Raw genomic sequence first — 16110 nt, 5'->3', positions numbered from 1 at the left:
ATAGGTACATATATACTTTTATGCATAATGACACTGAGGCATTTTTGCATGTGTAAGTACCTTTGCACATGAATGGTAGGATTATTGTCACAACATAAGTTTCTGGCCCATAGCATGCATGACTGGAATCCACTGTTTGAACACAAGTCCTTATTTAATGCATTCCCCAGTGTGCATTGGGAAAGCCCTGCTGCCTGTAGCTGAGTGCATGAGGATTGTCACCTCTAGCTGTGCTTGGAAGCTTGTGACGCAGGTCAAGTACTTGACCAAAAGGCATATGACAGTCATATTCTAATAGTCCTGCTCCTGATGTCAAGAAATGAGGGGTTCATCAGTAGTCCAGTAGAGTCTGATTTGTAGACCAGATGCCCAAAAGGCAAGTATACAGGCAGGGTAAATTTCTAGAAGCACTACGATTTTTGGCTAAATTACATATTCAAAATAAGGGGATCCAGACCGTCCTTTCCCAGTAAGATCTAGAATGTAATGACAAACTTAATATAAAAGAAATATATTTCCTAGTGGTGACTGCTGTCTTTTGTCCTACCTGGAAGAGAAGACAGAAGCCCCATGCCTTCTTGATTTAGGAAATAGTGTGACCATTGGCCACTCCCCATGATTTTCAGGGACCAGCTTATGTGTTTGTCCTACACTGCTTTTAGGGGGCTGGGTGATTCTTTATCTTGTATTGACTTTTAATTCTCTTTCTTACTGGCGATTACATTTCATTGGGATCATTGGGCCTGTTTCCAGAAGAATATTATTCCCTCCTTATTTGCTGCCACTTTTCAGCTTCTTAAGTTCTGATGCTTGAGCTTTGCAATATGTATAAAGTCCGAGTCAGTGATACCCTACTGAATAGGTGGAGCACATGGAATCCCATGCCTCACTTTGGATCATCAGTTTGCCAGTGATGCCAAAATAAAATACCACAGATTGAGTAACTGAAACAACAAAAAATTGTTTTCCCACAGAAATGTATTTTCTTTTGGAGGCTGGAAGTCCAAGATTAAGGTGTTAGCAGATTTGGTTTCTTTTGAGTCTCCTCTCCTGTAACCTGTAGAAGTCCATCTTCTCCCTGTGTCTTAACATGGTCTTCCCTCTGTGAATGTCTGTGTTCTCTAATCTCTTCTTGTGAGGACAACTGTCATATTGGATTAGGGCCCACCCTAATGACCTCATTTTAACTTAGCTTCCTCTTTAAAGACTCTTTCCAAATATAGTCACACACTCACATACTGAGGTATGCTAAGATATGAACTAGGCCTTCAGCATGTGAATTGGGGGTGGGGGACAAGTTCATCCCCTAATAAGTGGCATTGCTGTTGACTGCTTAAGGACAACAAGCTCTTACAATGAGAATTGGAGAAGTCTGGGTGTGATCTTAGCTATAATATTTACTATGTGTATAACTGTTAAGTCTCAGACTTCTCCTTTGCAAAATGGAGGAGGTGCCAGCTTCACAGAGTTTGGAAAGGATAACCCTGAGGATGTACCTAGCATGCTTAGAGTGGTCCTTGGCAAAGATCAAATGTCAGTGGTACATTTACAGGCATGGTATTGAGCATCTCTGCTTGGAGTAAGATGGTATGACAATTTAGAAAGAACTGTCAGTGGTTTTACATTGTGCTTAATTTAGTTCTTTTTCATTTGAAGTCAAGAATAAATACTACAATGTGGTAAAATCTTAATGGGCTAGAGAGATGGTTCTTATGGCTTATGGGACTTCACACCCTAATAAATACAGTGTTTGTTGATTCTAATGTTCTGGCTAATGAAGAGTTACCAAGTATTCTATATAAACTGAATTTCAATGAGCAAAGGTACAGTCTCCACCTGCTGTCCCCAGGAAGCAGGCCCTCAGAAGTAATAATACCCCCCACATGTCTGACCCACCCAGTGGTCCCAGAACCCATTTCCTCTCATGTTTCCCCTTGAGTTCTGACTTTTTTTTTCCTTCCTCTTTTCCGCATCTCCTTATTGGCCACATCTATTGGCTTCCATCATGGAATCTGTAGAGGCTGCCTCTTCTGATTATTTTTTCTGAGAAATGGGATGTAGAATCTCCTTTCCGAAGTAACTGCTAAATATATGGCTTGCATGTCCACAAAACCATGGTGTAGCATAAGCAGGTCATAGAATATATTCGAAGCCAGTCATAGACATGGTGTTATTTATCTTTTGCTGCTTGACAGACTACCCTGAATTTAGTGTCTTAAAAAAATGTATGCATTATTACTTCTCACCATGCTGTGGGCTGATTGGACCCATGTGGCTGCCTGTCTGTGTATGTGAGTTGTTGGCCAAAAGCAGTGGCCTGGGAGCTTCAGTGTGGAGGGTTGCACCCCCATGGCTGGCAGTGATGGCAGCTGTTGGTGGGAGCTCCACTGGGGCTGTCACTTGTGCCACTCAGCTTCCTCTAGGAGCCTTTTCCACTTGGCATAGGCATCCCTCAGTGTGGTTTCAGGGAGTACTCAGAGAGGAAGGAAATGAGGGCCACCAGGCTCTGTAGGCCTTCAGACTTAAGACTCCCAGAGCAGCCCCTTCACTACACTCTGTTAAACAGAATAGGCAGGGACACAGCCTGGATCAGGGGAGCAGAAGTCAACCTCCCCTCTCCAGGGCATATAGGGAGAGAGGGAAAGGAAGACAAAGATGTGCTCTCTGGAAGGAAAGTGATGAAGCAGGAAAGCCAAATTAGAGAGTTGGGGGAAGGGATGAAGGACCAAAACAGACATTTGTAATGAAGGAGCACTCAGCACCATGGAGGGACCTACCTGTAGGAGGAAGAGAGAGCACAAGAGGCAAGCAGAGAGAGTTACTAAACACAAAGAGATCACCTTTCTCCCTGCCTCCATTCACTGGTTTTTCCCTGTGTCTAGACACAAGTCACATGGCCTTGCCCCAAAAGTGGGAGTGGCCCGCCCCACCCCCTGCTGCTGCCTCTTACACCTGCTGCTTCAGGGCTCTTTCCTACTAGTAGGACTGAGCCCTACTACTGTCTGGGCTCTTTCCTACTACAGAACATCTTCATGAGCTCTCCCCTGTTAAAGTGGAATGCTCACCCTTCTTTCATCCCTTGGACCTCATCTTGGCACCCTATCCCACTGAGTTCTTGGTGTGTCTCTCTGTCAAGCTCTGTCACAGAAAGGGATTCCTGTCCCCCATAGCACATGGGGTCAGCCACTTCTCCTGGGGGTCTAGAGAGTGCTTAATATTTGTGCATGGACAGGATGGAAGGAGGAAGGGAGGATACAGGAATTAGGAGGAGGGAAGAGGTCAGGTGACATGGGTACTGCTAAGTGCAGCAAGAGAAGAAAGGAAAGAAATCATATTGGCAAGCTGGAAAACATGAACCTGTGACTGAGCCAAAAAAATTGACACAGGAAGTAGAAAAAACAGGCTTGAATTTGATAGGATCCTGACCTTCTGATAGTATGTTATTGAGGATTTTGAAAGATGTTGAGCTTAATATTTTCTGCCAGCTTCCAGGCACTCTAAATGGTACATTCTCTCAGTAGGCTTTCATGATGGTTCATTAATATGTTGTGTTTGCAGTGGGAGCTTTTCCTTAAGAAGGGGGATATGCCATCACTCTGTGTAAGCCATGGTTTTGAAAGGAGCATTGATTCATGTCAGGGGAAGAAGCATCACAAACATGTCCATCACATTTCTTGCTCTTTCTGGCTTGATAATGGAGTCCAAGTGTGAGCCACTAATGGTTTTGGGGATATAATACATTTTCTGTGCTTTCAGGAGGCTGGGTCATTGTAAAACAGCCATCTCTGCATCGTTTCTGGGATGGGCTGCTTTATTTTCCTGATGGATGGTGAACAAGTTCCAATGCTGCCAGCCAGCTGGCGAGGTTGCTCTGAGGAGAGGACGGGTGCTGATAAAAGCATCCCTGCCAGATGATGATTCCAGTGTTTTCTTGGTCATTTTATTCTGCTTTACTTTAAGCCTGTGGATCAAGGGTTTTTCTGAACATGGTCTTACTCAGAGTGAGTAGCATTGTGGGTAGCTTTTCATGATTTTCCCATTTGGACAGAATGAAAGGCATCATTCATATCAGCAGGTGGCTGGTGGAAGAAAGCCTGAGCCACAGTGACACCTTGGTTTTCCCTGCACTGTGTATCCACAGGCCAGTACCTCAGCCTCTCTGGGCTTCTCCATTCTTGAGCTGTTCATTCAGTAGTAATAGTAGAATCTTTGTTATGCATGGACCAAGTGTACACTGGTAGCCAGAGCCTCAAGCCTCAAGCCAGGCTGCTAATGCTTAGTATAGGCAGCTATCAGGGCCTTGGGCCTGAGAAGGACAGCTGTTGACATGTTTAGCTACAGAACAGATGAGTTGAACACTCACGTTTCAGTTGTTGTCACCTTGGCCTGATTGAGGTTCCAATCCTGGCTCTTGATGTTGAAGACAAAAGTGATGTGAGTAGGAAGGAGAGCATCATAAAGACTAAGTGGGTTTCTCAGTAAAAGCAGAGAGGAAACAGGCAGGTAGCAAAGGTAACAGAGAAGAGTCAGGATCTACATCCTTGTGAGTGACCATAGCCCCATTGTGGGCTTCATGTGTTATCATATCAGTGCACATATGGAATGGGGTCTTAGGGAGAAAATCTCTTATTCAGTGTTGTCATGTTAATGCCTTTTGAAGAAGGTTAATGACTTGGTGCTTAAGGGCCATAATGCAATCATGGCTGGCCTGGGAGTGGGGCTCAGGGCAGGTGGCCATGAGTAGCAGCTCTTGGATGCAGCAGGAATCTCCAGTTGAGCAAAGGTAATTTTACAGCTTTGGACCTCCTAGAGAAGGAGGTTTTAGGATGTGCTATTATAGCATTATCTGCATCATCAGACATTGAGACCTAATCTGGAGGGAGGCTATTTCTAACAAGGTGTGGTAGGAAGAAAGTAAAGTAGTTACCTGGTTTCAAGAAGTAAGTGGAACTGGGTAACCTATGTGTGTATCTCCAAAACTATCCTCTGAACTGTCTTCCCAAACCTCCCCTTTTTTACACCTGTCCCTTTGATGTTTGTTTTTAATTTGTTCATTCACTGAACCAATATTTAGCAAAGGCTTATGTGCTGCTACCACACCCTGACCTAGGATCCAAGGACACAGCAGCAATTAAGCCAGACAAAAATCCCTGCACTCTAGAGAAAGGGAGAGAACCATGGGTAGGACATGAGGCCAACAGAAGGTCCAGAAGGAGATGGAGGAACAAGTCATATGACATCAAGGAGGTTCTTGACAGAAAGAACAAGTGCACAAAGCCTGTCAGGAAAGGTTGTGAAAAGCCTTGATATTTGAAAACAAGACAGACAAGAGAACAATGACCAGGTGGCCTATGGCATGCTATGTGTGTGGTCACATGCACCTTCCAGGTTAGCAGAAACTGCCTGAATCTGTCATGGTCTTTGAACTACTTTTCAATTCTGTAAGTTCTAGGAAATGCATAGTAATGCAAATGACTCCAGTGTATAGGGAAGCAGATGGATTTTGTCTGGTAGACTGATTCCTCCGCTAACAGATCTGATCTGCATTCATGATTGCCTTTGACATGTCCATGTTTTGGATGTTCCTTGGAATTGGTTTTTGACACCTTGCCTTTTCCCTCATTAATTAATGACTTAAAAACTTTCACACATGTTCATTTTATATTTTGTGAAAGTGTCATACTTTAATCTTTGAAAAAAATGTATCTTTTTTGATCACCCTGAGACAGGAACATATCATCTGGGTCTGTCCAGCAACACAAGGAGTGTTCTAGTGTGGCTGGAGTATGTGGGTAGAGGAGGTCAGAGACACGGCAGGGTGTGGCCCAGGTCTTGGAGGTCTTGGCTTTTATCATGAGTGAGATGGAAGAGGCTCTCATCCTTTCTGTAGAATTTCATTTCTTTTTTACCCTGAATAATTGTCAAAATACTTATTCATATTCTCCTTCTGACTTCTCCTTCTGTTATCAACTGATTCCCAGCCCATGGTTATTTTGTTCAGAAGTTACCTGTTCTTCTCTGCTTGTGCACTGTTCCCAGCTGATCACAGTGGATGTGTTTTGCTTCCATTATTTCCTCTAGCTTCTTGGTAATGTTGAGGGACAGAGGACACATGAACATATGTTGTCATTCTGCCACTATCAGCCAGATACTTGTCTGCCCTAAGCTGACTCAGAGGCCAGCCTGTCTGCACTGGGCAGCATGGACTATCCCTACTGGACCTTTCAACACCTCCACCTGGTTCCACGCTTTCTGCAAATGGCTGGATGGCTCCAAAGTCAGTCGTTAGCACCCACATTTCTCAGGACACGAAACTGGGGCTCAAAGAGATTCAGCTTCTTGCCCAAGGTCATCCAGTAGGATGTACCTGACTTCAGAGTCCGATGTATCTCAGGCTGGTCTACCTCTGGTCATACTTTTAGAGCTCTTTTATTTTTCTATGAGTTAGACAAAACAAAATAATTCCTCTTTTCCTCCCTCCAAGTTGACTCTACTTTTAGACCTCTTGGCGTCTCTTTTGTCTTTCATTCTGGAAAGGTGAGTCTGTCTCTTCCTAGTTTCAAAGCATCTGACATCCAACTTTTCTTTTTCCAAATCCCTTGCCAGCCATAGTGGGATGACAAAATGCAAACCACTATGCAAGGATTTGAGCAGAATTTCAAACAGAGGGCCAGGTGCTGCGGTGAGCAGAATTTTCTAGGGACGGTTTTGAATCCAGATGGCTGAAGCAAACTGTCTTTCTGTCTGTGGCACAGGGCCAGTCCACTGAGCACCTGCCCTCTCCCTATACCCTGAGGGCCCTGTGAGACTGATTGTGTCCAAGAGCATGGCTTTTGGAGATGAGCTTATTGATCTTAGTAACATCGGACACAGAGCCAACATGATTGTAAGGGTCTATGTAATAAATATGTGAGACAGGAATTCAATGGGAAGTTCAGTCATCATCATTAACTGCCTGAGGGGAGGAGTGGGGCAGGAGCACAGTGGCAGTGGCCAAGGTCCGTTCTTGCTTGCTCTCTTTGGCCTGCTGTGGGAACCCAGGCAAATTCCTACTGCTCTTCCCTACCCCCCACCCACCCTGCCTAGGCTGTGCTTAAGGCTGCCTGCATGGAGGATCTCATAGGGTTTTGTGATTCACAGGAAGAGATGCATGAGAGAGAAACTGGTCCTTCTCAGCAAGCCCTCACAACCTCATCTACAGAGCATGGGGTCCTGGTGCTCCATGGAGCATATGAAAACCTAGAGTAATGGGGACTCTACTTATGGGGCAGCACCACAGGCCTGATGTGGCTGCTGCTGTCACTTCAGCTCAGGAGAATTTTCTGAGGACCTACTATATGTGAGATGCTATGCTTCTAAAAGGACACATATGACTGGGTGACGGGCACTGAGGTGAGCACTTGACGGGATGAGCACTGGGTGTTATTCTATATGTTGGCAAATTGAACACCAATAAAAAAGAAATTTATAAATAAATAAATAAATAAATAAATAAATAAATAAATAAATAAATAAGCAATGCCCTGAAGGCACTTGTAATCAGTTAAAAAAAAAAAAAAAAAAAAAACACCACCTCACCCTGGGTGGTCTCATCTGATTTGATTTGATGGCCAGGAATTATGGTCTCCTGTTTAGTTTTTTTCTGAGATTAAATAGCCTGTTCACACAGAACCACAGCCTTGCCTCCAAACCCTTTCATTTTTCCCAATGCCTGACACCTTTGTATTGATAAGGGATCAAAAGATCATCTTTCAAGGAGAAATGCTGTGTCACAAATCTGGCATCTTAGAAAGATCTGGAAGAGGGAGATTGTCATCCAGAGGGAGGAGGGGAGTACTTATTTGTGGGAAGCTGGTAGTACTAGACCTGTCTGCCTGGGAGCTTGGGACAGTCCTGGGTTCAGCCTCCTATCCTGGTGTAGCTATTAATAATGCCCTGTTCAATTCTAAGAGTAACTCAGTTTAGACAATAACGTATGTGGTTTCCTCACTCTGGGACAATGGCTACCTAGAGAGAGTAGTTAGATGAAGACATAGGAGCCAAGATAGGGCATTTTCATGAGAAAATATGAAATTAGGCCATGGCATGCAGAGAGCTCTTAAAGAAGTAGGGGGAGACAATCTTGGAAGGGATCAAATGTCACCAGCATTTGCTTTTAATGCAAGCGTGAGGTTGAAGAATTAGATAATGTCAAAGAACTACAATGAGGAATTCAGATCAACCTGGCCAGACTTCTCCTCTAGGGCTGTACCTGCCTGGGCCACTGTGTGCCATGGAGGACTTGCTGTTTCTAAGCAGCATGTCACATGGAAAATCAGGTTTCACACTCTCCTTCCCCACTGGCAAGTGATCTCTGTCAGGCAGACCGTGTACTGAATACATGTTTTATCCCCAAAAGTTAGTGTAGCAAATAGCACTGGAAAGCATCAAATTACCATGAGGAGGTGTACTACGAGGGCCATTATGTGAGTCCAGTAGGGAATTGCTGGAGGTCACAGCTTGGGTAATAGCACTGGGAACTCACAGTGTCTGGATTGATCGATCACTCTTTCCAGCACCAAATACATATACACATACATACATACATACGTAGATTTTGATTGTTTGGGGTGGGAGTATTGGGTATGGGTCATAAAACATACATGGACTTAGCCTGAGAAACTATTAACCTAGCAATGATTACATTTTCTTTTCTCCTTCACTTTCCATACCAATCTGTCATGAGGATTATTCAATTTAGATTACTCAGGTTGTCTTGTAGAGCATGATTTATGGTCTTTTATTTAAGATAAATTTTGCACTCTCAGTAAATCAGATCTATTTTGTTATTTTTTTTATGTATCCTCTAAGACTTTGAGATTCCATGCTAGGAGATTACACATACATTCTATTATAGCTTCTTGTAATACTTTAAAAAGTTTGTAATAAACTAAACTACTAAAGTAAACCAAGGAGTTTTTCTTTTGTTTTTCTGTTTGTTTGTTTTGTTTTGTTTTTATTTTGTGGGGTTTTTGTTCTTGAAATTTTCCTGTATGGTATGAGGTTAGAATCTAACTTTATTTCACTTTAAAAAATAGGAAATGATTAACATGGTTTAGTGAGCGTTCCATCTTTTGCCCAGTGAATTGAAATGGGATGGTTGTATTTGTCTGTTCATGTACCAACAGTGTACTGAATACAAAGTAGGGTAAATAAAAAGAGACTTATGTCTTGATTATCATGCTGAATTTTAAAAACATTGAGGATGAAAGGAAAACCTTTCAAAGCTCTCAAAGTGAAGGATCTTTGTGACAAGAAACAAACTTGCCAAAGCTAATAGAGCATTACTTTTTATTATTAAGAATAAATTCTCTTCAAAATAAGATATTTTGCTGAACTGAACTACTCAAGGCAAAAACTAAGGTAGTTTCAAATTTGTAAAGACTTGAGTGATTTACTGAAGGATGTATTTAACAAAATGAGATGAAACTAAAAAAAAAGTCAAGCATGGAATACAAGCAACAGTTATTACTGAGGAAAGCACTAGAAGTCATACTTAAGTTTAAATATTTGATAATATTTTTAAATAAAATAATAACTAAGAGGTTTGAGTCAGGAGATTGAGGCATAGAGAAATGAGGTGGAAGTTTGCTGTTCCCTGGTTCATGTAGGATAGAGTTACCCTAGTTAAATGTACAAAATGAACAAAAAGTACAAGTAAATCTGTGTGTTGCATATTTCAGTAGATGTGAGAGGAACAGACATGGTATTATAATTTCTAAACCACTAGATACAAAGTAAAAAATTCAGCCAATACACTAAAATGCAGGAACAGAAAAAGAAAAAATAAAAGAAAGTATGGTAAATTGACAATTAAGAGAAAAGCATGTAATGCTATATGTTGGCAAATTGAATTTAGATAAAAAAAAAGAAATGTTAAAATAGTCACTAATAACAAAAATGCAAATAGATTTTTCTCCTATAACAATTCCTAAAATAAAATAGACTCTCTGATTGGGTTAGAAAACAAACAAAAACACAACTGTATGATATATACAGAGGACAGATTTTAATCAAAATGCTGCAGCAGAATGAAAATAAAGGAATTGAAAAAGTTATGTCTGGAAAATGCCAGAAAAAGACACCTGATTTAACAGTGTTCTTATTGAACAAATAAAAAAATAAAACATTAAAGGCATGGAAAGGAACAAAATGAATCTTTTTATATTGATTAAAGGCAAATTTACTGAGTACACAAAGTGGTTATGAACAGGTATGTGGCAAACAATGTAGCTTCCAGATATTTGCAACTAATACTGATGAAATACATAGAAGAAGTGGACAAAACCAGAATCTCAGGAAAAAGTTTGGTTAATAGGATGAAATAAAATAGTTGATAAGACTGAACCAAAAAATACAAAGAAATACAACAAACAGAAAATACTTTTAAACACACTTGAAATATTTACCAAAAATTATTTTTGAACCATAAATAATATCTAGTATATTATAAAGTAGATCTCATATAGCACATATTCTCTGTTCAAATGCTATAGAAGTAGAAATAACAACAGAGGGATTGTGGTGCAGTATTATGTCTGCATAGATTCTATAATCTGCACTTAATTAAAGAAAATATTTTTATTTATTTATTAATGAGAGACACAGATAGAGAAGCAGAGATACAGGTAGAGGGAGAAGCAGGCTCCCTGCAAGGAGCCTGATGTGGGACTCGATCCCAGGACCCCAGGCGTCCCTGTACTTAATTTTTTTTAAAAGACATTCTCAAATTAATCTTGGTTCATTGGGCCTTTCAAGAAACATCTTTTAAGGAATGAATGACAATGAAAGTGAACATCTCAAGACCAGAGAGATATTATCAAAGTACAAATTAGAAAACAAAGTTTGAAATTTGGTTAGTAAGCCTGTATCTCAAAAAGTTAGAAAATTGCATATAAAAATAAATCTGAAGAAAGCAGAAGGAAGAGGGACGCCTGGGTGACTCAGTGGTTGAGCATCTGCCTTTGGCTCAGGGCATGATCCTGCACACCCAGGATGGAGTCCCACATAGGGCTCCCTGCATGGAGCCTGTTTCTCCCTCTGCCTCTGTCTCTGCCTCTCTGTGTCTCTCATGAATAAATAAATAAAGTCTTAAAAAAAAAGAAAGCAGAAGGAAGGAATTAGTGAATAAATAAAGTATTTTTAAAAGACACAAACATGCACCTTTAGACACAAGAAAATCAAAAACTAAAATCTTGTTCTTTGAAAACATAAAAAACCCTAAGTGAATAAATGAACATATATATATTGACTACCTGGTTGAAATGGGTGATTTTCTAGGGGAATAAAAATTACTAATTATACATAAAAAGTAGAACATCCAGGATAGATTTAGAAATACATAAAAAATGGGAAAAGTAGGCAAAGATTTACATTTTAAAAGATATATCTTTACATTTGAATTTTACACCTTTAAGAATAGATAAATCTACATTATATCAATTATTTTAGAATGTGGATAAAAGATGGAAAATATATAACACTGATATAAATTACCATGGTAAAGATATCTCAATAGAAAAGAACTGTCAACAAATCTTGCATGTGAATATGGATGCAGATATTCTAAATGAAATACTGGCAGATGAAATCCAGCAGTGCCGTAGGTGAAAAAGACCAAATAAATTTTATCCCAGGTATGCAGAGATTAATTAATCTTCTTGCAAAGATTAATTAATTTATTAGGTTTGCTAATGGAATTCACTCCATATCCATGTTAAACAAGGAAACAAAGACAAAATCTCAATTTATAGAAAAAACTTAAATTCAGCTATAATCCTTGATCAAAACACATTGCAGACTAAGACTAGAAGAAAACTTTCACAATTGGATAACTATTATCCACAAGAAAACTCCCACAAACATAAAGTTAACTGTTGAAAACTTGGATTTACATCCAAATCAGAGATAAAGTGAAGATGCCAGATATTTCTATCTGTGGAAGGCCCTAGCTAGAGCAAATTAAAAATAAGAGATCTAAATATTACAGAGGAAGATATAACACTGTCATTGCTCCTAGATGATTATTTACCTAAAAATAAAATTAGCTGACAAACTTTGAGCTAATAAGAGAGTAGAGCAAGGAAGACAAGATAATAGCTGAGTGAATAGCAACATGAAATAAAGGGTCTCATTTACAATAGTAAGGATAACTCTGAGATAATGAGGAATAAATCTGGTACAAGTGCACCTTACCATTGTGAGGAGAACTACAAAAGTTCACCAAAGCACTTCAAAGAGAGTGAAACAGCCACAAGTGACATGTGTGTTCTTTCCAACCCTCTTCCCCATATGGCCACCCAGATGTTGGAAGTAGGATGGAGCAGGAGGACTGCTAAGGAAGTTTCCTGGCTCTCACTCTAGAACCACATTGGCAGCCTGTCTGCATCAGGTCAAGGGGGTCTATAAGGAGACAGTAGATTATCTTTGAAAATTCTCAGTTTGTTCACTGGTTTCTTTGGTGGCCCTCTGAGTCCTTGTGGCCCATAAAGGTGTTCTACATCCTGCTGCCCATTTTGATTCTTCTGTTTTAATTTCCTGGCTTCTGCTCTGCCTTAAGAAGCTCCTTGGGTACTTGTTGACAATGGGACTTCTTCTCTAGCTCCCCTGGGGTCTGACAGCAGTTGTGAACTACAGCTCAGGACTCTGCCACATGTGCGTTCCAGACCAAACTTTGAAAGACTATGCCTGCTGAACACTAATACCAGTTTTGTGTTTCTTTAATTAGATGGAAGCTAGCAGGAATTTGGTGGCTGGAAGTCCTGAATTTCAGCCCATGTGCTTACCTCAAGTATATTATTGTCACCCTCTTGCTGTCCAGAGAAAGACCACCTGAATGATGAATTATGTTCATGCCATCAGAGGCCATGGCAAAAGAACCAGTGAGAACTTGAATGAGAAACATCAAACAATCAATCATTTGAATGCTTCTCTTTGGTACTTACCTAGTGAGTGCTTCTCATTTTTACCAGGGATACATTAATGCTAGACAACTTTAGTGAATTATTTTTCATGCATTTGGTAATCAGCAGGCAAGATGTGTTATGATTATAACATAGTCCTTTGATGATCTTGGTAAGCAGAACATTGTATGGGATCCATTTTATGGTCTTCCAGATCGTGCCTCCAGAAAAGGCTTACTGAAGATCCGTGGCATCTGGGTTTGAAGGTTAAAGTACCTTCTGACCTTCCAGTAGAAGGTCAGAATGTTGTCACTTTTTATCATGTTGTTATTTACACTTAGTTATTATGAAAGCTGTCTTTAGATTGAGGACAAGGTAAAGAAAGAGCTCTTTGTATTTCAAAAGACTAAATGGTTAAGACAATGGTTAAGACATGGTTAAGAAAAAGTCAAAATGCTAATTTCTGTCCCTCCTTCTCTATACAGCTAAATTTCATTATATCTGTCTTTCAGTCCATCCACTTAATATACTTTTATGTGATTATAATGACTATTTTTCAGTCATGATAAATATTTTCCATGTTTCCATAGACTTTTCCTAATCATCATTTTAATGGTGACATAATAGTCCATTGAGAAGATATATTTTAATTGACCATTATTTGGTAAGTTTCTAATTTTTTAAAAAAAATATTGTACCTTTATTTTGAAATAATTGTAGATTCACAAGAAATATTTTTAAAACTGTACAGGAAGGTCTATCTTCCTATCCTTCACAATTTTCCCAATGGGTAAGACTTTAAATAACTCTAGTACAATATCATCACCAAGAAATTGACATTGGCACAGTCCAGTTTGTTTGCATTTTACCAGTTTTACATATGTGCATTTGTGTTTGTGTATAACTCATTTTTTACAATAATAAATGTATTTTATTGGTGTTCAATTTACCAACATACAGAATAACACCCAGTGCTCATCCCGTCAAGTGCCCCCCTCCGTGCCCGTCACCCATTCACCCTCACCCTCCGCCCTCCTCCCCTTCCATCACCCCTAGTTCGTTTCCCAGAGTTAGGAGACTTTATGTTCTGTCTCCCTTTCTGATATTTTCCACACATTTCTTCTCCCTTCCCTTCTATTCCCTTTCACTATTATTTATATTCCCCCCAAAATGAGAACATACAATGTTTGTCCTTCTCCGATTGACTTACTTCACTCAGCGTAATACCTTCCAGCTCCATCCACATTGAAGCAAATGGTGGGTATTTGTCGTATCTAATGGCTGAGTAATATTCCATTGTATACATAAACCACATCTTCTTTATCCATTCATCTTTCGATGGAAACTGAGGCTCCTTCCACAGTTTGGCTATTCTGGACATTGCTGCTAGAAACATCAGGGTGCAGGTGTCCCGGCGTTTCATTACATCTGAATTTTTTGGGTAAATCCCCAACAGTGCAATTGCTGGGTCGTAGGGCAGGTCTATTTTTAACGCTTTGAGGAACCTCCACACAGTTTCCCAGAGTGGCTTCACGAGTTCACATTCCCACCAACAGTGTAAGAGGGTTCCCTTTTCTCCGCATCCTCTCCACATTTGTGGTTTCCTGCCTTGTTAATTTTCCCCATTCTCACTGGTGTGAGGTGGGATCTCATTGTGGTTTTGATTTGTATTTCCCTGATGGCAAGTGATGCAGAGCATTTTCTCATGTGCATGTTGGCCATGTCTATGTCTTCCTCTGTGAGATTTCAGTTCATGTCTTTTGCCCATTTCATGATTGGATTGTTTGTTTCTTTGGTGTTGAGTTTAAGAAGTTCTTTATAGATCTTGGATACTAGCCCTTTATCTGATACGTCATTTGCAAATATCTTCTCCCATTCTGTAGGTTGTCTTTTAGTTTTGTTGACTGTATCCTTTGCTGTGCAAAAGCTTCTTACCTTGATGAAATCCCAATAGTTCATTTTTGCGTTTGTTTCTTTTGCCTTCGTGGATGTGTCTTGCAAGAAGTTACCGTGGCTGAGTTCAAAAAGGGTATTGCCTGTGTTCTCCTCTAGGATTTTGACGGAATCTTGTCTCACATTTAGATCTTTCATACATTTTGAGTTTATCTTTGTGTATGGTGCAAGAGAGTGGTCTAGTTTCATTCTTCTGCATGTGGATGTCCAATTTTCCCAGCACCATTTATTGAAGAGACTGTTTCTTCCAGTGGATAGTCTTTCCTCCTTTATCAAATATTAGTTGACCATAAAGTTGAGGGTCTACTTCTGGATTCTCTATTCTGTTCCATTGATCTATGGGTCTGTTTTTATGCCAGTACCACAGTGTCTTGATGACTACAGCTTTGTAGTACAACCTGAAATCTGGGATTGTGATGCCCCCAGCTATGGTTTTCTTTTTTAAAATTCCCCTGGCTATTCAGGGTCTTTTCTGATTCCACACAAATCTTAAAATAATTTGTTCTAACTCTCTGAAGAAAGTCCATGGTATTTTGATAGGGATTGCATTAAACGTGTAAATTGCCCTGGGTTACATTGACATTTTCACAATATTAATTCTGCCAATCCATGAGCATGGAATATTTTTCCATCTCTTTGTGTCTTCCTCAATTTCTTTCAGAAGTGTTCTATAGTTTTGAGGGTATAGATCCTTTACCTCTTTGGTTAGGTTTATTCCTAGGTATCTTATGCTTTTGGGTGCAATTGTAAATGGGATTGACTCCGTAATTTCTCTTTCTTCAGTCTCATTGTTAGAGTATAGAAATGCCACTGACTTCTGGGCATTGATTTTGTATCCTGCCATGCTGACAAATTGCTGTATGAGTTCTAGCAATCTTGGGGTGGAGTCTTTTGGGTTTTCTATGTAGAGTATCATGTCATTGGCAAAGAGTGAGAGTTTGACTACTTCTTTGCCAATTTGAATGTGTTTAATGTCTTTTTGTTGTCTGATTGCTGAGGCTAGGACTTCCAGTACTATGTTGAATAGCAGTGGTGAGAGTGGACATCCCTGTCTGGTTCCTGATCTTAGGGGAAAGGCTCCCAGTGCTTCCCCATTGATAATGATATTTCCTGTGGGCTTTTCGTAGATGGCTTTTAAAGATGTTGAGGAATGTTTCCTCTATCCCTACACTCTGAAGAGTTTTGATCAGGAATGGATGCTGTATTTTGTTAAATG

At 40.1% G+C, this 16110-nt stretch overlaps 1 protein-coding gene across 2 annotated transcripts in view; it reads left to right on the top strand.

Moving 5' to 3' along the window:
- CHRNA7 (cholinergic receptor nicotinic alpha 7 subunit) overlaps window positions 1-16110 on the top strand; it is a 126554-nt gene that overhangs the window by 61673 nt on the left and 48771 nt on the right. The gene's annotated exons all lie outside the window — the stretch shown is intronic.

This window comes from Canis lupus, chromosome 3, assembly GCF_011100685.1.
Source record: "Canis lupus familiaris isolate Mischka breed German Shepherd chromosome 3, alternate assembly UU_Cfam_GSD_1.0, whole genome shotgun sequence".
Lineage (NCBI taxonomy): Eukaryota > Metazoa > Chordata > Mammalia > Carnivora > Canidae > Canis > Canis lupus.
The sequence above is the reverse complement of the archived record's forward strand: the minus strand, read 5'-3'. Positions and strand labels throughout refer to the sequence as shown.